Consider the following 25,067-nt stretch of genomic DNA (forward strand, 5'->3'; position numbering starts at 1 on the left):
TCTGCTTACTTAACGGTAATATAATCTCGTGTATGGTGGCTCAGACGGTAAAACATCTGTCTACAATGTGGGAGACCTGGGTTTGATCCCTGGGTTGGGAAGTTCCCTGGAGAAGGAAATGGCAACCCACTCCAGTACTCTTGCCTAGAAAATCCCATGGGCAGGAGGAGCCTGGTGTCCATGGGGTCACAAAGAGTCGGACACGACTGAGCGACTTCACTTCACTTTAATGCTCAGTCATGTCTGACTCTTTGCAACCCCATGGACTGTAGCCCACCAGACTTGTCTTTCCGTGGATTCTCCAGGCCAGAATTTTTCAGGAGTGGGTTGCCATTTCTTACTCCAGGGGATCTTCCCGACCCAGGGATAGAACCAGTGTCTCTCCCATCTCCTGCACTGGCAGACAAATTCTTTACCACTGTACCACCTGAGAAATCCAATACAATCTATTATCATCATTGTTTATCTGATGCTTCTATTGCTTCAGTTTGACCAGCAGATGGAGAAGGAAATGGCAGCCCACTCCAGTATTCTTGCCTGGAGAATCCTGTGGACAGAGGAGCCTGCTGGGCTGCTGTCCATGGGGTCGCACACAGTCAGACATGACTGAAGCAACTTAGCATGCATGCATGCATGCATTGGAGAAGGAAATGGCAGCCCACTCCAGTATTCTTGCCTGGAGAATCCCAGGGACAGAGGAGACTGATGGGCTGCCATCTATGGGGTTGCACAGAGTCGGACACTACTGAAGCAACTTAGCAGCAGCAGCAGCAGTGACCAGCAGAAGCCCCTCAGACCTGTTCCCATATCTTTTAAACAGGTTCTCACAGCTTTTTGAGCACATTCTAACCTGCTGACATGATAAGATGATCCTGGTTCATCTTGTTCTTTAATTGTTCCAGTGCTGGAATCAGTCATCTTTTCAAGGATCTCCTGTTCCTTCTAGTATTAGTTCGGTTCAGTTCAGTCGCTCAGTCATGTCCGACTCTTTGCGACCCCATGGACTGCAGCAGGCCAGGCCTCCCTGTCCATCACCATCTCCCAGAGTCCACCCAAAACCATGTCCGTTGAATCGGTGATACCATCCAACCATCTCATCCTCTGTCATCCCCTTCTCCTCCTGCCCTCAATCTTTCCCAGCATCAGGGTCTTTTCAAATGAGTCAGCTCTTCCTATCAGGTGGCCAAAGTATTGGAGTTTTAGCTTCAACATCAGTCCTACCAATGAACACCCAGGACTGATCTCTCTAGTACAGTGATATTTAAGAACCAAAAGCTGGGCAGTACCTTGTTCATTGCTATTGAAGTTTTTTTTTTTTTTTTCAATATGTCTATCTACCTATCTATCTACATTACTTTAACTCCTACACAACAGATACTTTGATATTTTTTCAGTCTTCTCCCAGCTCACATTTATATGTGTTCTCTCCTATAATGAGAACCTGCCTTCTAATGCATCAGTATATTTATTCATTAATTAATGGCACAGTATACCAAAATAGTTTCAGAATTGCTGTTAACAGTTATCTATCTACAAAAAAAAAAAAACAACAAACCTATTAAGCAGAGTTTAAGATTTCTTTTTTTACTACTTTTTTTGAACTGATGTATTTGGTTAAAATACTGATTCAAATGTTACTCAAATTACTTCTTTTCTTTTTCTTTCATGTGGTCTAGCTATTAATTCAAAATACTGTGTATTGGTTTCTGTTTGCATTCAAATTTTTCTTCTCATACTTGTAGATTTAATTCCACTTTCGAATATGTAAAACATTAACAAGGTTTTAAAGTCAAAACTACTTTGGTATGTGCAGAGAAGTGTTGATTCCTCTATTTCTTTCATTCTGTTCCAATCCACCATGTGTAGGTAATGGATGTTATTAACTTCTGGCTTATCCTTCCCATGTTTCTTGATTAAGAAATAAGCTTTCTTACTGATATGGTATACTTTATATATTCTTTAGTGCTTGACCCCTCCCCCCACTTAATACCATACCCTGAATCACTCCATACTAGTTCACAGAGATCTCCTAATTCTTTTCATAGTCACAGAGTCCTTTCTGTACGGATATCATAGTTTATTAAAGCAATGTCCACGTTAAGGCATTTGGATTATTTATTTTTTCTGCAATAACAAGGTTGCAATAAAAAACCTTGCGCACAGGTACTTTTGTATTGTTAGAGGTAGTATCTATCTGAAGACAGAAACTGCATGGTGATTCAAATAGGAAAAGTTTGCTATTAAAAATTATTAAGCTATGATAAGAAAATAACATAAAGGTGTAAAGAGAATTTTAACATAGGATTGGCAAACTTTTTATACAAAAGCACGAATAGTAAATATTTTGGGCTTTGTTCCCTATACTATCTCTGTCACAATCATTTCATACTGTATAGACAATATAAAACAAATGGGCATGGATATCATTCAATAAAATTTTATTTATAAAACAGGTGATAGGCTGGATTTGGCCAGCAGACCATCGTCTGCCAACTCGTGCTCTAAAGGATGCTCTTCAGCTGGAGGGAGGGGACTCAAGCAAGGAAAGACAACATTGGAAGGGGAACCATTCCCATGACGCTCAACAGAGTTGGGTAAGATGTGGTTGCAGCATTCTGGATGGTAGCGAACATGCTGGGCTCCCTGGGCCATAGCTTTCCACAGCAGGAAACGAGTGTCTGGCTCACAAGCACACAGAGGTGGTCAGAGGCTCTCCTGCAGCACTTGGTGTCCTCACCAAAAGTTCCATAACAAGCTGGTCACAAGGTCTAGGCTGGGCTGGAAAGACACTAGGGGTTGGGCACTCTGGCACCACCTGATTCCATCAACTCCTCCCTTCTCTCCCCATCTCCAGTGCACACCACTGAGGGACTGTACAGCAGGAGCTGTAGCACCCCAGAATGCAGCACCCCAGAATCACAGAGCCCCTTTCTCCTGCAGTGTCCCTCCAGCGCCCTCTACTGACAAAGCTTAGCATGGCACTCTGATCAGAAGAACTTGGAGTCCAGCCCATTATCACAGAGCAGGTACTGAAGGGTAAAACTGAAGTCAGAGGCTCCTAAGGTAAATTCTCAAAGTTGCATGCATGGATCAAAAACGGCAAATAAATATTTTGCTAGATTTTGATGTGACTTTCTTTCCACAGGGGTTTATCATTCTTCATTTCCACCAGCAACATGTGAGAAAAAGTCAAAGTGTGAAAGTGTTAGTCACTCAGTCGTATCTGACTAGTGGTGACCCCATGGACTATAACCCACCAGGCTTCTCTGTCCATGCAGTTCTCCAGAATGGGTAGCCATTCCCTTCTCCAAGGGATCTTTCCAACCCAGGGATCAAACCCAGGTGTCATGCATTGCGGGCAGATTCTTTACCATGTGAGCCATCAGGGAAGCCCCATTATTATCTTAAAACCTCTACAGCATAGTGTATGCTGAACTTTTCACTTTTTTGTCCATATGGTAATTGTGAAATCTCATATTACCATTTTAATTTTAATTTACTTTATTATTATAAAGTTGAACATCTTTTTATATGTTTAGTCATTTTTATCTTTTTTTAGTGTGTGTTAAGCTTTGTCTTTTGTCCATTTTTCTATTAGGTTACAAGTTCTTAAGTAACAGAACAGGAAAAAAAAAGGTTAATTACAATTGCAAATTGCTTGTGAAGAAACACATTTATAAGGCATTTTGTTGTTGTTTACTCTTATGTTAGAGTAAACTTGGTGGCTCAGCTGTTAAAGAATCTGCGTGCAAGGAGGGAGACATGGGTTCGATCCCTGGGTTAGGAAGATCCCCTGGAGAAAGGAACGGCTACCCACTCCAGTATTCTGGCCTGAAGAATTTCATGGACTGTATACAGCATGGGGTCACAAAGAGTCAGACATGACTGGGCAACTTTCACTAGTAATTACAAATATATATGTTAGAGATCAAAGTTCAAATCTAAGATTAGTTTATTTCAACATTTCCTGAGTCTTCCCAGTAGACTAGGCTCCAGAGAGTAAGAAACACAGTCCTTGCTATTGAGTAGCTTAAATCTTAGTGGGAAAACACACTGAAATTATTTGGGAGACAGTAGAAGATAGTGATAAAATATGGATTAGGAGATATACATGCTTGAGTTCAAATTCTCACATTGCCATTTCAACAATGGGTTGTGTAACATTGAGGGGGTCACTCTATCTTTCTCCCTTAGTTTCTTAAGATGAAAATAATAAGCACCTCATAAACAATAAACATAAAATAATCAGTGGCTAACACAAGCTGGAGTCAAGATTGCCAGGAGAAATATCAATAATCTCAGATATGCAGATGACACCACCTTTATGGCAAAAAGTGAAGAAGACCTAAAGAGCCTCTTGATGAAAGTGAAAGAGGAGAGTGAAAAAGTTGGCTTAAAGCTCAACATTCAGAAAACTAAGATCATGGCATCTGGTCCCATCACTTCATGGCAAATAGATGGGGAAACAGTGGCTGATTTTATTTTTGGGGGCTCCCAAATCACTGCAGATGGTGATTGCAGCCATGAAATTAAAAGACACTTACTCCTTGGAAGGAAAGTTATGACCAACCTAGACAGCATATTAAAAAGCAGAGACATTAGTTTGCCAACAAAGGTCCGTCTAGTCAAGGCTATGGTTTTTCCAGTAGTCAACTATGGATGTGAGAGTTGGACTATAAAGAAAGCTAAGTGCTGAAGAATTGACGCTTTTGAACTGTGTTGTTGGAGAAGACTCTTAAGAGTCCCTTGGACTGCAAAGAGATCCAACCAGTCCATCCTAAAGGAGATCAATCCTGGGTGTTCATTAGAACGACTGATGTTGAAGCTGAGATTCCAATACTTTGGCCACCTGATGCAAGGAACTGACTCATTTGAAAAGACCCTGATGCTGAGAAAGATTGAAGGAAGGAGGAGAAGAGGATGACAGAGGATGAGATGGTTGGATGGCATCATCAACTGAATGGACATGAGTTTGAGTAAGCTCTGAGTGTTGGTGATGGACAGGGAGGCCTGACATACTGCAGTCCAAGGGGTCGCAAAGAGTCAGACACGATTGAGTGACTGAACTGACTGATCACCCAATATATACTGTTAAATAAAAGATGAATTCAAAGCTCATGTCTAAGTTAAAATATAAAATATTTAAACATGATTAGTAAAGATGCTTGTTTTACTATGATGTAATGTAATCTACCTCCGCTAGTCCAGAAAAGGAGTTCCAACTACCTCCTCTAGACCAAAAATGTCCTGGGAACTGTGATCTGGAATGCAGCTCTGTACACAGCTATCCAGAAACATATCCATTTTATTTTACCTAATTACAAATGTCCCAGCTATGCCTTGAGGGAAATTCACCGAGTGCCTGTGTCCGTGCTCAGCTGTGTCCAACTCTTGGCCACCCACTCCAATATTCTTGCTTGGAAAATCCCATGGATGGAGGAGCCTGGTAGGCTACAATCCATGGGGTTGCAAAGAGTCGGACACGACTGAGCAGCTTCACTTTCACTTTGCTTTGCAACCCCATGGATTGTAGCCCACCAGGCTTCTCTGTTCTTAGGATTCTCCAGGCAAGAATACTGGAGTGGAATGTTATTGGACCACCAACTATGTGCCAGGTCTAGTTTTTTTGTGTGTGTGTTTTTTTTGCAGTTTATTTCATCAAGATTTTTGGTCCTAAATTGACACAATTTAAACAACTGAAATAGAGGCAAACATACCCTAGAGAGAACAAAAAGATTGGTTGTACACACTTCATCAGTTCAGTTCATTCGTTCAGTCCTGTCTGACTCTTTGCGACCCATGAACCGCAGCACACCAGGCCTCCCTGTCCACCCCCAACTCCCAGAGTTCACTTAGACTCATGTCCATCGAGTCGGTGATGTCATCCAGCCATCTCATCCTCTGTCGTCCCCTTCTCCTCCTGCCCCCAATCCCTCCCAGCATCAGGGTCTTTTCCAATGAGTCAACTCTTAGCATGAGGTGGCCAAAGTACTGGAGTTTCAGCTTTAGCATCATTCCTTGCAAAGAACAACCAGGACCAATCTTTAGGATGGACTGGTTGGATCTCCTTGTAGTGCAAGGGACTCTCAAGAGTCTTCTCCAACACCACAGTTCAAAAGCATCGATTCTTCGGCACTCAGGTTTCTTCACAGTCCAACTCTCGCATCCATACATGACCACTGGAAAACCATAGCCTTGACTAGACAGACCTTTGTTGGCAAAGTAATGTCTCTGCTTTTTAATATGCTATCTAGGTTGCTCATAACTTTCCTTCCGAGGAGTAAGTGTCTTTTAATTTCATGACTGCAATCACCATCTGCAGTGATTTTGGAGCCCCCCAAAATAAAGTCTGACACTGTTTACACTCTTTCCCCATCTATTTGCCATGAAGTGATGGGACCAGATGCCATGATCTTTTCTGAATGTTGAGCTTTAAGCCAACTTTTTCCCTATCCTCTTTCACTTTCATCAAGAGGCTTTTAGTTCCTCTTCACTTTCTGCCATAAGGGTGGTGTCATCTGCCTATCTGAGGTTATTGATATTTCTCCCGGCAATCTTGATTCCAGCTTGTGCTTCTTCCAGCCCAGCGTTTCTCATGATGTACTCTGCATATAAATTAAATAAACAGGGTGACAGTATACAGCCTTGACATACTCCTTTTCCTATTTGGAACCAGGTTGTAGTTCCATGTCCAGTTCTAACTGTTGCTTCCTGACCTGCATATAGGTTTCTCAAGAGGCAGGTCAGGTGGTCTGTATTCCCATCTCTTTCAGAATTTTCCACAGTTTATTATGATCCATACACTTCATAACTATGTGCATTTGTTGCCTAGGAATTTGCCAGGACTAGTTTTGTTTTTGTTTATGTTTTTTTCTTAATCTTTGGCTACACCACCCAACCAAGGATTGAACCCATGGCTCCTGCAGTGGAAGGGCATTTTTTAAGCCACTGGACCACCAGAGAAGTTCCATCCCAGGTCTAGTTTTAAGCACTGGGACTGCCTGTACCCTTGAGAGGTGGGAAGCATCTTTGTGGTGTGGTCTCCGCCCTCCTGAACAAACAATAGCTTCTGCCCCCTAGGTTCAAGACACAGCCTGAAAAATCTACTACCACTTCAGGGACCTAGATGACCATGCACAGCTCTATTTAGAACACAGACTAAATTCTAAAAACTCACATGCAGATCTCACTTTTCCCAAAGACTTTCATCTTTTCTTGAGCAAAGAAAGCTAAAGGCCAGAAAAATTTTGACAGCACTTAAAGCCCAGCCTTTCTTTAAAGAGACCTGAAGTACAAAACCAGACTCTCAAAACATGAATTAGTAGGTAATTATTCTTATTTAGAAAATGATCTTTAATAAAGGATGTGCTGCAATCCCTTTGTAAATTTTACTGCATTAGCCTGAACAGAGCTTCTATGAGTTCTTTCCATTTGAGTTCCAGGGTGCATTTAAAATTTCAACTTAATTTACCAGAAAGTCACTCAAAGTATGAATATTTTGAGAACATGGTAACTGGAACTTCCCTGGTGGCTCAGATGGTAAAGAATCTGCCTGCAGTGCAGGAGACCTGGGTTAGATCCCTGGGTTGGGAAGATTCCCTGGAGAAGGGAATTGCTACTCACTCCAGTATTCTTGCCTAGAAAATTCCATGGACAGTGGAGCCTGGTGGGTTATAATCATGCGGTTGCAAAGAGTCAGACACAACTGAGCTACTACCACTTTTTAAAAACTGTATATACCTCTAAATATGGCAAATTTTGGCTCTTGCTTGTGGTTGTGGAGGAATTCAGCTCAGTGACATAGCTGTGAGTTGTTTCTGCTAACACTAGTTTCATTAGAATGCAACTCAATAGATGGGGCTTCAAAACTTTGCTAAAACTGCATTGGCTCACAGAATAGCTATGGTTATGTTAAGATGTATATCTGTTATAATAGTTTCTAATATTAAGTTTTAAAGATCTTAAATTGATTTAGACTTCTCGATAGGCTCTCAGATGGTGTCTTTTCCTTGTCATCCTTTCTCTTGTGGTGCCATGTCATCATTGGTATCAAAACCATCTTAGGGACGTCTTCAAAAACCAAAATACAAGAACATACAAGTCTGAAATGTGTATGTCACCTTGCAGGTGCATCCTCCAAGGACGTTTTCTTCTGGTATATATTTAATTAAATAAAAGGCAGAGTGCTCAGCCATTGCCATTTTGACATATTCTATTTAAGGATTGATTGCATTTTCTAACATTGGTGAATGATATTACTGTTTGAAAAAAATCTCAAGGGACCATCTGGTGTTGGACAGAAAGCAAGTATTCAATGAATGACTCAGAAAAACTGCCCAACGGTTTTATATGTTGCTGGTGAGAGTGTAATTGGTAGAATCTTTCTGGAAAGCAATTTTGCATTCCATGATTTGATTTATTAATTCCATCTGGGAATTCATCATAAGGAAATAATAAGAGATATCGAGATGTTTGTGCAAAGATGCTTACCATGGCAATTGGTATAATGGTAAAAATTAGAAAAAACTAAATACTCCTTTATAGGAAATTAGTCAAATAAAATATTATACCATATAATGCTGTGGCAGAGATAGCTTAGCTGCCCAATTTCCATCCTCCTCTTTGTTATAAACAACATCCTCTATTATTACAATCAGCAATGTACTTAGCTAAAAATACTACATTTCACAGACTTCTTTACAGACAAGGCGGCCAATAAGATATAAGTAGAAGTCCTTGGGTGAGACTTCCAAGCACCTGGATTGCTGCCTGGACCTAGCTGTCTTGATCACTGAGATGATGGCTCAAGCCCCAACCAGCCATTTGGGGTCCTTGAGAGAAAAGCCAGGAGAATTGTAATACTGCAGTTCTGACATCTTTGAACCCCTGTAACAAAGCTGGTGACTGGCTCCTTCCAGATGTCTCATTATATGAGAAAAAAATAAACTGTTACATGTTTATGCCAGTTAAACTCTGTTCGTGGCAGCCAAACATAATTCCCAGCTGAAAAGGATGAAACGTTTTGCAACCACTTAAAATTATCTTTCTGAAAAGCGGAATGTAATATTAAAGGAGAAAGCCAGAATATGAAACTCTATATGTGGTATATCCTATTTTATTTTTAAATTATACATATATATTATATATGAGTGAGAAAAACTATAAAATATATTAGCGTATTAATGGATGTCTCAGGAATGTGGGTTGATACTGTTTTACTTTCCTACGCTTTCTAAATTTTCAACATTGAGAATTTTTTAAAAATGTTTTTAAGTTTGCCTAATACACACAACATGACTGGTGAATGTATCCATCAGTTAAATTTATACTTTGTGGTAAGCAGTGGGTCAAAATGGGTCAAAAGCTTTTACAGTTTTTATATCTTTAACTCTCTATTTCCACTTTAAATTCTATCTTAGTAAAATGATATGAGACCAAAAAAAAAAATGATATGAGACTCAAAGAACTACGCACAATGATGTTTGCTATAACATTATTTTTGATACTGCAAGGATGGAAGCAAAATAAATGTCTCAAATCAGAAAAGTTTATAATTAAATAAATTATGGTATACTCATCCTGTACATCCTGTACAATTAAAAGTAAGAGAAAGAACATTTTGGAACTTGTTTTAGAGTGGTTTCCATATCCCTGAATTCCCCCACTCACTGATGCAATGACGGGCATCAGTGAAACAAGGAGGTACCCCCAGTATAGAAGATACTTATAGCCTCCATTGAAATTAGATCTTAGCAAGAAAACAGCTTTGCTGAGAAAGACAGAAGATTTTTCTAAATGATGTGTATGTGTCAAGAGCCAAGTCTGCTGCTGCTGCTGCTGCTAAGTTGCTTCAGTTGTGTCTGACTCTGTGTGACCCCACAGATTCCGCCATCCCTGGGATTCTCCAGGCAAGAACACTGGAGTGGGCTGCCATTTCCTTCTCCAGTGCATGAAAGTGAAAAGCGAAAGTGAAGTCGCTCAGTTGTGTCCGACTCTTCGTGACCCCATGGACTGCAGCCTACCAGGCTCCTCTGTCCATGGGATTTTCCAGGCAAGAGTACTGGAGTGGGGTGCCATGTCTGGAGGAGTTCAGTAGTCAGGTTCTGCTTGTCTGCCATGGCAGAAAGACCAGAGACAGGCTGCCCAGGTAGGAGGAAGAAAGATGTACTGGGTGGAGAAGCCTGAAGTTGCCCTCTTCCTGCTTTTCTGTTCTCTGCATCACATGCTCCTGGTTCACTCGTGTTTCAGTGGAGGCTGTGAGGAGACATCTATGCATGATGACAGCCCCCACCCAGGCACCCGCCTTTTGTCTCTCCATTTTTCTGCAGTCAGATTGGGAAGTAGGTTGGACACCCTCAACCAACAAAGGATGGAAGTCAGTAGATTACTGTGCCCCAATCTGTCATCTGTTGGAGGAAACAGCTAAGGACCTTCTTTCCATTCCCAGTGGGTTCTCCAGTGGACTGAGCTCCACTTGCCCATGGCAGCAACTAGCTCCATAATACACCTTGATTTATCCTATCCTTCTTCTTGCTTCTGTTTCTTGATATCACATCCCAAATAAATAACCTGCATCCCATCCCAATCCTTACCTCAAGCTCTGCTTCTAGGGAGGAACCAACCAAGACAAATGGACTGTGTGAGGAAAGAAGAGAGAGGTACCAATTCTCATTTATCCCACTTTGGGAATCCAAGAACATTAGGAGTAGTGATGGGACTTCTCTGGTGGTTCAGTTGCTAAGACTCCGTGTTTTCAACGCAGGAGGCCTAGGTTTAACCTCTGCTCAGGGAACCAGATCCCATATGCTGCAACTAAGACCTGGAGCAGCCAAATAAATAAATAAATATTTTTTTAAAAAGAATAGTAACCCATTTTCCCTAGTATATTTGACCAACATCTTTGAAAAAAATTCATAGAGAATAGAAAAAATATATCAAAGCATATAGCATGTTGTAAGGGTAAGTATTGTTTCATGAAACTTCTGTTTCAGGGGTGTGTGTGAGTTCTGAGTAACAATGTATAACATATTTCTTTGGTGAATTGTGGTCCAAAAAGCTGCAAAGCCATTGAGTAAGAGGATATCACATGAATTCAAGGAATTGCTGCTCTGCTGCAGCAAAATTTTTGAAAAAATATTATGAAAAAATTTTTGACATGGAAAACTACTTATAATTGGGACTGGGAGTAGTGGGGGCCTGGATACAGTATGACTTCAACTATGTAAGATAAAAACTACAAAGCAAAAGACAAGTCATTATTGCATTTCTAATTTTATCCAGTGGGGGTATACTCCTAAAACACCATGTAACAAAAAGTGAAAGTGAAAGTTGTTCAGGCATACTGGACTCTATGCAACCCCAGGGACTATACAGTCCATGGAATTCTCCAGGCCAGAATACTGGAGTGGATCTTCTCCAGGGGATCTTCCCAACCCAGGGATCGAACCCAGGTCTCCCTCTTTGCAGGCAGATTCTTTACCAGCTGAGCTACCAGGGAAGTAATGAAGAGGTACTTAATGTAAAACAAATGCTTTCACAGGGAAGTTGGCTCAGTGCTATGTGGCAGCCTGATTGGGAAGGGAATACGGGGGAGAATAGATACATGTATATATGACTGAGTCTCTTTGCTGTCCACCTGAAAGGATCACAACATCGCTAATTGGCTATACCCCAGTATAAAATAGAAAGTTTAAAAGAATTAAGTCATCAACATAAGTAAATAATGTATAAATTGTCAGTAGTAGAAGAATGAGATGACTAAAGATCTAATTAGAAAGTGAGATTATTGAAAATTAATATGGCATTCTTCCAGATTATCAAGCAAAACAGAAAAGATTAACACACACACACACATACAAGTGCTTTCACATAAAATAAGGGAAAAGCAGGAGACACGGCAGGGATTCCGTGGCTCTTGTTCCTTGGAGCTGAGAATCACGTTTGCTACTCAGAAGCTAAGAACTACTTACTGGATGAAAGAGGGAAAGCTAAGCACATCCGCGTTCACAGACCTGAATCTTAGAAGCACATTGTCTGGCCCCAGCAAGGCGAGGGAGTCTAGGTGATGGCCCTGATCACATGGTTCTAACAGCCAGAAAGATTCCAGCCTTTGCTGTGAGCTCCCAGACACGCCAGATACTGCAGCTACCAAAAACCTTCTATCACGAAACATTTAGGAGATAATTCTGGAGGTTAGCTTTGAAAAGGGTGTTACTCTTTCCACTGCTTTATTGAAAACACAGTGTAAATGAATTGTTTATAAACTGAGTGGAAGGCACCTTTGACAAAATGTTAACCATGGTTTCCTCTGGGTAATGGGGTAATAGGAAGCACCAAGATTAGTGAAGACTTAAGGGCAAAGCTCTGTGGCAAACTCTGTATCTATTAGACCTGTATTTTATGCTCACAACCAACCACTGAAACAGGTACTGTTATCCTTTCATGAGAGAAAAGGAAAATACTTAATAGTATTAATGTACCTTGCAACAACAATGTACAAAAAATAATGCTGAAAACTCTGTGTGTATAATCTTAATTCTCATATCAATCCTATGAACCCTATGGATTTATTTTTTTCATTTTACAGATAAAGAAGGTGGCACTAGTGGTAAAGAACCCATTTGTCAATGCAGGAGATGTAAGAGAGAGATGCAGTTTCAGTCCCTGGGTTGGGAAGATCCCCTGGAGGAGGGCACAGCAACCCACTCCAGTATTCTTGCTTGGAGAATCCAATGGACGGAGGAGCCTGGCAGGCTACAGTCCACAGGGTTGCCAAGAGTCGTACATGACAGAAGCGACTTAGCACACCTGTGAGGAAAGAGTAAACACGGCAGGTATGATCACGTACTCCTTTCTGTCTCCAAGGGAACCACTACCGACTCTCGAACAATCCCTGAGAATGTAGCCCTCAGAGAGTTCTTCCTATTAGTGATTAATGATTTCGTTATGTACACCAGGAGCAGTGGGCCACATTCTACTGGCTTGTCAGGCTGTTTGCAATAACATCAGACTGATGATGTTGGTACTTGGTTTTACTGTTGGGGCCTGCATTTTAATTGCCAAGGCAGATTGAGTAGCAGGAGATGCCCATGCTACCAACCCCTGCATAAAAGTCTTGGATCCTGAGATTCAAAGAATCTTCCCTGGGCAGACATAGTCCAGGTCCCTGTGCTTCTCTGGTAGAGAGAAAGCATACTTTGTGGAGCCTCAGCTGAGGAAGAGCTTTGGAAGTTTTTGCCTTATCTCTCTAGACTTTGGGGACTTCCCTAGGGGCTCAGATGGTAAAGAATCCACCTGCAATGCAGGAGACCCGGGTTTGACCCCTGGTTGGGAAGATCCCCTGGAGAAGGGAATAGCTACCCACTCCAGTATTCTTGACTTCAGAATTCTATGGACAGACAAACCTAGTGGACTACACAGTCCATTGGGTCACAAAGAGTCAGACAGGACTGAGCAACTAACACTTTCACTTTCTAGACCTTGAAGAAGTACGTCATTTTCCCGATGCTTTTTCTCTGTAGGCTTTGCTACTAAAAATCCTACTGCAAACTGCTATCGGATCTTGTAAATTTTCCTGCAGTGAACCACTGCCGAAGACCATGCAACCAGAAGATGGGAGAAATAGAATTTAAGCTTAGGAACCCTGACTTCCAGATATGCTCTCCTGTCCATCATATCTTACCACCCTCCAGATGGCATTATGCTGGTACTGCACTTGAAATTGGTTCTATTATTATAATGATTACTGCACTTCTTTGTCCTCTAACTCTTCTTTAACAACCATGCATTATTTGATCATCAAAGGGAGAAGAAGCTTGGAAATGTCCATGATTAAGAGACAGGAAGAAGAGGAGTCAGAAAGGAAACAGACTACAAGGAAATAATTTAGGACGGTACAAATCACCAAGTGGAGGAGTAGCAAGGTTAAATATAAGGCAGTTTTATAGGAGAAAATTTCCTTAATTGTGGAATACGTAAAGATTCATTAGCTAGTGCCGGGACCAGCATGAGGAACTCCGCCCATGGCGAAGGTCATGAGGAAGGAGGCTTCGGCATACGCAAAGGCGGATCGAGCCTCAGGAAACCCCCTGTTCCCGAGCATCTACCCCCAAAACCAGAGTCTACCTACTTTACTGTTTTATGCTCTCACCTATACCTCTGACTTTACGGGGGGCTGACCCCCATTACCTCTCTCTGAGAAGGAGTTAACTTACAGCTCCAAGTCAATAAAAATTCCTGGGCTTGACAGGAGTGTTTCCACTTACGAACTTCTCTGAAGGTTATCTAGCCTGCCTGTACAGGTTCGTCTGGCCACATGTCATTGTTTACAGCCTCCCAATCTTGAGAGGCACGAGATGTTTCAGATTCTTTTGGGAAGTTGGAAATTGTTAGTATAGTGGGTTGGTTAGGAATTATATTGGTGAAGGGTTTTTCATTTGTTGTGCCAATAATTGCTGCTAATTCCCTGCCCTGGGTGTGACAAGGGTGTCTCAGGTCAAACCTCTCTGCAAACTAGCTTGTGTGACAGGATTATCCATATTAAGACCCCAGATGCCATACACACGATTGTTTACTACCTCTCAACCATAAACAGCACAGAGAGTTTGGAGTATTTTGAAAATTTAATTACCATAGGGCTTTTCCTCACTGTTGAGTCAATGATTGCCACCAGGCCTCCATATCCTTAGGCACCTGGGAATATATTAATCAATGTATTTAATGTTAGCAATACTAGACTTTTTGAGTTAATGAATTTTCTCTTTTGTAATAGATCACTGTACTTTGTTATAAATCACTGTGTCCTTGCTATGCAAAAATGTAACTTTATCACTATCTTAAGACTAAATAGATCTTAAGGGGAACATTGGTGAAGGGTTTTCATTTGTTGGGCTGATGTTTGCTGCTAAATCTGTATATTCCCTGCCCTTATAATGAATATAACTAGCGTATAGGAGAAATAAGTATTAATCTTTAAGCATATAGGAGAAATAAGTGTTAACCTTTAAGATTAATCATGTTAACCTTAGCTTAAATAAATTCCTTTCTTAGTTGTAACCCACTGCACCCTCACCCTATAGGAATGCAACTTTATCTGCTACCTTCAGAGGGTGGCGCCCGGTTTAAGAAAAAACACCCTTGGAAAAATGAGTTTTTGGGTTGTCAGAAAGAAAGGATCGTAAAATGTCAGCAGGTCTCATGGCCAGAAGATGATGTAAAACCCCTAAGACCTTTTTTTATACATTTATGTGAAGCACCTGATTTTGATAAAGGTCAGGACTGCTGACCCCCGCGTGACTCTGTATTCATCCCTATGTATAACAAAAGGTATATAAGCAAATCTAAAAAATAAAGAAATGGGATCAGTTTCTGGAAAGGCTTTTTCAGCCTTCTCTGCATTCTCCTATCCATTCTTAGCAGGAGGGTCTCCCTCCTCCAGAACTGAGAAGACTTTCTCAGACACTGGCATACATTTCTCCGTCTATCTTGTTATCATCCACAGCCCCTCTTCTCTGTGCCAGGGAGATGTCTCCTCCTCCAATGCTGCAAGGGAAGGCCCTCCTCTACCTGTACTGCATTCTACCACCACCCAGAACCAGCCAGGTCCCTCTTCAGCCAGCATGTTCAAGCACTCCCATGTCTCTGCTTTCCCTTTGCCATGACCAGGTGCTCCTAACCCCCAAAGCATTTCTCCCACCTTTTCTCAGTACCAAAGCTGCTGAACTTCTCAAGCAAGGCAAACCCTTCAGTCACTCTTTCCTGATCCCTCATAATCTGGCTTCTCTTCTGCCCCAGGAAGCTCTCTCATGCCAAAGCCATGCAGATTCTACAGACATACCCTCCCTAAGCCTTTTAAAACATTTGACTTTACGGTCTAGCCCTTTCCTCATTGAATGTCCCTTTTCAGCTTCTGAGAAATGCTTTCTCCCAGTTTCCAAGCTAGTTCACTATTCCTTCCTCTGCTACATATTTCTACCAATGAGTCTGGATGGTTCCCTCAGGCATTTTGCAACATTCCCTCCGCCACCCCTCCCCCTCTCAGTGCAACACTTCTCAAATTGAATTGTGCATATGACTCCCCTGGGAATCCTCTTCAAGGGCAGATTCTGATTTAGTAGGGTTGGAGTGGGGCCTGAGGTTTTGCATATCTAACAAGCTCCCCTGAGAGGCTGAGGCTGCTGGTCCTGTCCAGAGACACTCTGAGAAGCAAGATCTCAAGAGAACAGTGCCTGCATCCAGCTTCAAACACCCACCCAACAGCTCGAAAAGTGACTAGTCCAACTGAAGTGCTTGTGGGATGCAATGTAAGAGCCACAAAGTTGAACATTCAATGAGGATTACCCTTTTGCATGATTGCCACTGTAAATTTAATTCTTTATGGGAAAGTGTGCATACGCATGCTCAGTCTCTCAGTCATGTCTGACTCTGGACTGCAGCCCATCAGACTTCCCTGTCCATCACCAACTCCCAGAGCTTGCTCTAACTCATGTCCATCGAGTCCGTGATACTCCTGTGGAGTAGCTGGAAGCCCTCTGCAGGAAAGCAATTCCCCTCACTATATTAGAGATGGATAGGAAGCATAAGCTTCCCAGGTGGCACAGTGGCAAAGAATCCACCTGCCAACGCACAAGATGCAGATGTTCGACCCCTCCGCCTGATCCCCTGGAGGAGGAAATGGTAACCCTCTCCAGTATTCTTGCCTGGAAAATTGCAAGGATAGAGAAACCTGGCAGGCTACAATTCATAGGGTTGAAGGGTCACACACACACACATGCAGGAAGCATGAGCCTCAGATGTTCCACGTTCCCATTGGCAGCAGCTGGAATGAGAAGGTGAAACTGTGAGAGGAAGAGAATGCTGCTGACTCCTCGGGGTGGAAGGCACCTAAGACGCGATAGTTTTTCTTAGAATATGTATTCATCACCCACAGACAGGATTCAGTCACTCTCAATTATGAACAAACCAAACTTCCATTCCTTCACATATGACTGAACAATTACATTCACTGCCTTTCTTCACAGATTGTGCCCTTCAACCGACATTTGATTTTAGATTCATCCTCCCAGACCCATTCAGCTAAGCCAGTAGTAATTCAGTGCTGACGGGATGTCAATGATCCCCCAGGAAGATAACAATCCCAGTCCTCCCATGGCAGGAAGCTTTGAAAGGCTGGTTTCTTTCACCTTTTCTCTCGTGTATTAGAACGATTTCTCCCACAGTCAGAGAATGCATTCAGCGACATGATTTGGGCCTGGAGATTATGAGATGCCTCAGCTGCACTTTGTTATTTAATCACCTACCAAAAAAGGGGACCATTTATTGCTTCTGGTACTTCAGCAGTAGACAGATCTCAGATTTCAAATCTTCCAGGAGTTCACTAATACTCTGCACTGAAGAAAATAAGGTGGCATCAGAACACAGAATATTTGGGAGCAATTTCTTGATGAAAGGCCTCACCTACTGAAGATATATTATTTCAGGCGACCAGAAAATAAAGACTGAATTATAAAGCAATTTGTGTCACGATGCAAGTAATAGCATCTGAATAGCAAATGAATGTTATATTATCATTGCTACTGACATGAGTCAAAATTAATTCACAGTGAACCAATTTTTCTAAAGTGGGAAAGAATTTGTGGATTTACTATCACGAATACACAACAGTAGATGTTAGCATTTGTCAAATACTAAATGCCAATATTCAGATAATTAAATAAGGTCAGAAGAGGATGGGGAACAGAAATTTTCCTTTTGAGTTCACTGAGAAAAATCTAACTGTTATCTGATTGAAAATAATTAATTGAAGACAGAAATGAAGTCAGGCTTGATCTTACAGTAACAGACGGGACACTTCACTTTCTGTTTCTGAATTCCAAGCAATTCATCCTAGGAGGAGTTCTAGGCTTGGGAGAGGCATTATTTAAAGCACACAATGAGAAGAAGGATCTGTCTCTTTTCATCATTAAATCCCTGCTTGACTCACACCATGACAGATCTGCTTTTTCAAATTTCAGAGACCCAAGAGTATGAGCTGCAAACAGCCTGGCATTATCCTGTCCACACTTCCTGTCACCATCAGTGAATCTCCAAGGGAGTCACCATGGCATAGGGGCAAGCATAGGAATAGGAGTAAAGCAGACCAGGGTTCAAGTCTTTCCTAGGCTGTTTGCTAGCTGTGATCCTGAATAATTTCCTTAGCCTCTTAGAGATTCAGTTAACACAAATGGAGTTAATATTACCTAATCCTTAGAATGATGAGGATTAAACATGTTAACACACACAAAGTACTTAGTCCAGCCAATAAAGGGTTGGTGCTGCTTGTTCCAGGGTCACTTTAACACTTCATAATTACCATGCTGAAAATCTATCATGCTTCTCCATTACATGCTGGACAAGGTCCAGTGTAGACTGACAACCACCCACCTCCAAATTAGTCCCACTTCCACCCTAGACTAGTTAATTCATTAACCCCTGAGTATCCTTTGAACTTTCCTATTTGTTTATTCACTCATTCAATCTTTTATTAATTTATCAAGTATACGTTGAGTACCCATAATAGTGTATTGGGATGAGTGCTAGGGTTCCAAAGAAAAGTAAGGCACAGCCTCTATGCTCAAAGTGGGTCTAAGAGAAGAGACAGCTATCTATTTCAACAGGCACATATTGTGTGCTTTCTGAGGGCTCAGTTCCACAATTGGTGCTGAGCAGCCATTAGAAAGGGCATTTTCCAGTATGGATTTTCCTCAAAAAACTAAAAAGTAGCATTTCCATATGATCCAGCAATCCCACTCCTGGGCAATATATCTGAACAAAACTATAATTCAAAAAGATACATCCACCCCTATGTTCATAACAACACTACTCACAATAATGAAGACAAGGAAACAAACTAAGTGTCCTCTGACAGATGAACGGATAAAGAAGAGGCAGTGTGTGTGTGTGTGTGTGTGTGTGTGTGTGTGTGTAATGGAATATTACTCAGCCACAAAAAAGAATGAAATAATGCCATTTGCAGCAACACCAGTGGACCTAGAGATTACCATATTAAGTGAAATAAACCAGAAAGAGGAAGATAAATCCCATATGATATCACTTACATGTGGAATCTAAAAATATGACACAAACGAACCTATCTACAAAACAGAAACAGACACAGACTAGAGAAAACAGACTTCTGGTTGCCAAGAGGGAGGGCAGGTGGAGGAGGGATGAAGTAGGAGTCTGGGATGATCAGATGCAAACTAATACGTATAGGATGGATAAACAACAAGGGCATACTGTACAGTACAGGGAACTACTCAATATCCTGTGATAAACCATAATGGAAAAGAATATTAAAAATAATGTAAATATATGTATAACTGAGTCATTCTGTTGTAGAGCAGAAATCAACACAACCTTGTAAATCAACTACACCTCAATAAAAAAGGGCATTTTCACACTCTGAGTTATTGCTCATTTATTATCTATCATATCTTCTCTCATATTCCCAGTGATGCTATCGTGGGTCTCCACTCTCCAATTTGCTTTTGAGTTCCTTGAAATCAAGGATTGGGTCTTCTTGGATGGATGCCCACAGCTGCTAATAAAGCAGCAGAAGCCGATACTAGATGATCAGTAAGTGTTTGTTTATTGCTTCCAAGTCTAAATGCCAAATTGAGTTTGAGGTTCAAACTAATTTCTACAGAATGTTCATAGGAACTAAATGGATTTAAAGTGATGTATAACACAGGCTATTGGCAGTGGACACCTGAACAAAAAGAGGGGAGTGGATTACGAGTAGACAACCAACAAGCTCTGTCATATTTCCGCCATGATAGTTTTAATCCAGGATGTTTGGCTTCCTGGATTTGACACTGAGAATGTTTTGTCTCAGAATGTCTGAATAAGATGTTGTCATCAGAATGACAGTCACATTAATTAATTCTCACCTTGAAAGAACTAGTACATGTTTGCCAGGGTAAAAGCCATAATACTAATCTAAATCCTTGATCAATTTTCTATAGTGAAAATATTTCCATTTTTGTTTCATAGTCCCATTTTTATTATACTGAAATAATTTTCATTGGAATCAGTTGTCCTTTATGTAAAATATTCCAGCAGAAGTGTGATGCACCGTTCAAGTTTTTGTCCACACCAGACTTTACTGATTTTACTTTTGTCACCAAGTCTTTTCTTTTGTTGCCCTAATTTTTAATAATTTCAGTCTTTATCTTGGTTAAATTAGACAGACCTAAATGTTACTAAAGGTCTCATTCCTGAAATTTGAATTTTATGTTGATAATTTCTGAGTCTAATTTTCCACATCAAATTTTAGTTTTCAGTATCACTAAAAAGATCTCATTCCTCAGCCAAGTTTGTGCCTTTCTAATACATGTTATCTGTGACCATCACTAGCCACTGTCAGTTGGTTATTTCTGATGAATTTAATATTTGTAGAGATCTGGTCAAATTGTCCTTGGGTTGAAAACAGCGGAGTCCAAATGGTACTGTCAATGGAGAAGGATCAGTTTCCTCCTTCAGAAGTCACATATTAGAGATGTAACATTTCTTTTCTACTCTTATCATACAAATGCCCTCTGGAAGAATAGGACTTTAAAATATCAATTGGTGAGAAGCAAGTAATTGAGAATATATACTCTACAGGTCACTTGTGAAACTGTGCTCAGTTTCCTTACTTTACAATAGGACTGTTGTGAGGATTCAATTATTAAGTCTAGAACAATACTTGACACATCATGACCACTCAAAAAAAGCTATATTCCACTAAACTTTATGTTATGTTCCATTGACGAAAGGATGGATACAGAAGATGTGGTGTACATACAATGGAATATTAGCCATAAAAAGAATGAAATATAATATCCTTTGCAGCAACATGAGTGATCTAGAGATCATCATACTGAGTGAAGTTAGTTAGAGAAAGATGAATAACATATGATATCACTTATATGTGGAATCTATAAAAATGATACAAAGGAACTTACTTGCAAAATAGAAACAGACTCACAGACATAGAAAACAGACTTATGGTTGCCAAAGGGGAAAGGTGGAGGGGCAGAGGGATAAACTGCGAATATGGGATTAACAGATGCACAACACTATATATAACATAAACAACAAGATTGATATAAAAACTGTAACAGAAGAGAACCAGAACAAGAATATGGAGATATATATGTAAATATATATTGTATATATATATATAGCTGAATCATTTCGCTGTATACTTGAAACTAACGCATTAATGTAAATCAACTATGCTTCAATTAAAAAAACAAACTGAGTAGAACACAAAAAATTAGGTTGTATTATTATTATTAGCCAGAACAACTGCCTCAGTGGTCTGCAAATACATTGTTTTATATCTTTGATCAACTGTGTCTCAGTTTCTTCTTCTGAACAACGGGGTTGTTAACAGCACCTACCTCAGGGGGTGGCTGTGCCATCTAAAAAAATGTGTAGTACAATGCTTAGAATGATGCGAGGCACAAGGTTAAGTGTGGTTCAAATGCTCTGTTAGCTGCTATTATTTTTTCACCTTAGAGTGAGTGAGTTTCCTGTATCCTAAGAGCTAGTTTCCATACAGAATATTATAGAGACAACACATGGAGCCTAGGGCCCTAAGGCCAAAGGGTGCCAACAATGAAAATGAAAATACATTAAAAGCAAAAGGGAACTATGCAGCTATTTAAAATAATTCATAATAATGTATGCTCCATGATAGGGATTTTTGTCCTTTTGGTTCTCTGCTATGTACCCAGTGCCTGGAACTGTGCCTAAAACATCTTGTTCCAGTCAATAAATATTTGTTGAATGAATATTTGAACGAATGAATGAATATAAGGATTACATGGTAATACTGAAAGTGTTTCTTATATAGTATTAAGTAAATAAAGCAAGAAATAAAATCATATTATACTAGGATCATAACTTTGTGGAAATACACATGCAAATGGTAAAGACCAGAAAGTAAAAATAATTATATTGTTATACGGTCTGTAATAATAGTATATTGTCTTTTTATATAGTAAAACAAAGACGGTGAAGGTAAAAAGTTCCTAGAGAAAAGTTACAGCTGTGTCATAACTTATAAGGTTCATCACACATGTATCCTTTTAAAGTTGGTCCATAGAAATCTAATTATGATCATACAGAAAAAAATTTTTTTGACTTAACTGGGACACTTGATTAGTGAGATTAATTTTTATTTATGATTTTAAGAGAAAAGTACAAAGGTACATTACACACAAATGGAATATAGGTGATAAGTATCACACACACACACACACACACACACACATATACACACGCACATTTCCTTTCAGATTATATCTTGAGCTGATTGCCCATTCAACACAATCTCCTTGACTTGCTCCATCCACCATAGAGTACAATGAGTATTTATGTTCATAATGATTTTCTGGGGCACTGCAAGGACTTCAATCATCAAACAAAGATTCAATTACATTTACCACCCTACCCTTCCTAAGGCCTTAAAGGGACTAATGCATTTTAGAAAGATTTTTCTATGAAAAGATTTGAACAAAGGGTGTCAGGTTAATTTTTAGTTAACCAGAAAATTTAATTAACTGGAATGACTCATTCCCTGAATATTCCCATTAAATGTGGTTTGATTGGACTTTGGTTTCAGAAGTCCTTGTCCAGCTTCTTCCTATCAATAGTGCCTGGTGGATAAGACATAATCCTGGAGTCAAACTGCTTAGGGAAGAATAGATTGTTCTCAGTCTTAAAAACAAAAGGACAAGTGAAAACAAACAAACAAAAACCCTCTTTCTGAATACTTCTGACTAGGTTTGCCTTTGATCCTTAGACATACTGCATAAAAGAATTAGCCCAGATAGAACACACAAAGTTTGAGGTTTTGTAATTTCTATTTAAAGCTCTATTAATGTTGTAAGTCTCATTTTGAGCAAATATACATTAGCCATTAAAAATTAATTTATTTTTATTTGTTTTCTAGATTAATGGTGCTTCTAAAATAGAAAATTGAATGAGGACTTAAGTTATTTCATTTGCAGGAGCTAATTGAAGCACATATTTGTGAAATTAGACATGGAGAAGTGAAGCACCACCACTCACTCAACCACAATGAGAGTCATTTTTTAACTTGTGAGACAGAATAAAAGAAGAGAAATTAATATGCGTGTGATAAGTCCTCTATCTTCCTTCTCGCCCTGCTGTGTCTATTAAGGAGGAGTCTGGGTCCTTTGTGATGATAATGGAAACAAGGGCAGAGTTGAAAATCTTTGGGAGTTGGGAGGCAAATGAAAGGAGAGGTCCAGAGCAGTGGATTTTGTGCTTTTAAAAAGTGTCTTAAATGTATCAATGTTTCCATGCAAACAGAATAAGAGGACAATTATTTCTAAAGAGTAATCAACCTGCAGCCCCCCAAGCCTCCCCTTCCCTGTATCCAACCAGCAGCAGACTTCCTCAGAGGTTGTCAGCAGCATTTCAACAAGGCAAACCCCAAAGCAGTAGCACTCATCAAGTCTGGGTTGTACCACATTTGCTGGTTTCTCATTGGCCAAATCAAGTCACGTGGCCAAGCCCATACCCGGTGTGGGAGGGGAACACAGAAATAGGCAGAGGTGTCATTCAGTTAGCACAATAATCTCCAACACATGTTGAAACAATATAACTATCTCTTTTTGGTAATAAGTTCCATCCTCCGATGAAATCCACAGTGCCAAGGACTTTTATAGCTCATTTCATGTGAAGTCAAGTCTTCCCAGGAATACCCATGGTTCTCTGTTTACAGTGCACAGCAGAAAATTCCTCGTGTCCACTTTTCCCATCTTCCTTCTGCCTCTTTCACGTACACGGCAGCAGTTTCCCTGTATTTGTTTTCTATTGTTGCTGTAACAAAGGACCACAAATCTGGCGACTTTTTAAATCCACCACTGATTATCTGAAAATCCAAAGCCCAGCAGGCATAGGTGGGTATTCTTTTGGGTACCATGCTGAAATCGAGGTGTCAGCCACCCTGGGATCTTATCAGGAGGCTCTAAGGCAGAATGTGCTTCCGGGTTCCTTCGGGTTGTTGGCAGCATTCAGTTCCAGACCCATCAGAAGGAGGCCCCTGTTTGTTCTCAGCTTCTGGAGGTGGATCACGTTCCTTGGCTCGTGGTCACTCATCACCTCAAAGCCAACAGCGAGCATCAAGTCCTTTCCAAGCTTCACATCTCCCTGGTCTCTCCTTCTGCTTCATGGCTCCTTCTTCTCTTCTGCCACCCTCTGACTCTTTTTGATTTCAGTGGAGCAGGTGATTACACTGGGCCCATCCAGAAGATCCAGGCTAATCTCCTTATTAAGTAGCCTTAATTCTATTGGCAAGATTCCTTCACAGCAATCCTTAGATTAGTGTTTGATGGAATGAACACTGAGCAAAAATCTTGGGAGGACATCTCTATTTTAAAAAATTATTTTTTTAATTTATTTTTAATTGGAGCTTAATTGCTTTACAGTATTGTGTTTGTTTCTGCTGTACAATTGCAAATCAGCCGTATGTACACACATATCCCCTCCCCCCTTGAGCCTCCCTCTCATCCCCGCCATCCCACCCCTCTAAGTCATCACAGAGCACCGAGCTGAGCTTGCTGAGCTAGATAGCAGCTTCCCACCAGCCATCTGTTTTACACATGGCAGTGTATATAAGTCAATGCTACACTCTCAATTCATCCCACCTTCTCCCTGCTCCCCTGTAGGGAGGACATCTTTAGAATTCTGCTTGCTGTGTGGTGCTTAGTCGCTCAGTCATGTCCAACTCTTTGCAACCCCATGGACTGCAGCATGCTAGGCTCCTCTGTCCATGCGGATTCTCCAGGCAAGAATACTGGAGTGGGTTGCCATGCCTTCCTCCAGGGGATCTTCCCAACCTGGGGGTCGAACCCAGGTCTCCCCACATTGCAGGCGGATTCTTTATCCTCTTTATTTATGGCTTCCCTCGTGATGCAGAGGATAAAGAATTCTGCTTGCCACACCCCAAAGTCTCTTTCTTATACTTCTCAAAAAAAATTTCTCTACAATCCAGTTCTAGGTGGTAGAAT

The sequence above is a fragment of the Ovis aries genome, chromosome 1 (assembly GCF_016772045.2).
Source record: "Ovis aries strain OAR_USU_Benz2616 breed Rambouillet chromosome 1, ARS-UI_Ramb_v3.0, whole genome shotgun sequence".
Taxonomy (NCBI): Eukaryota; Metazoa; Chordata; class Mammalia; order Artiodactyla; family Bovidae; genus Ovis; species Ovis aries.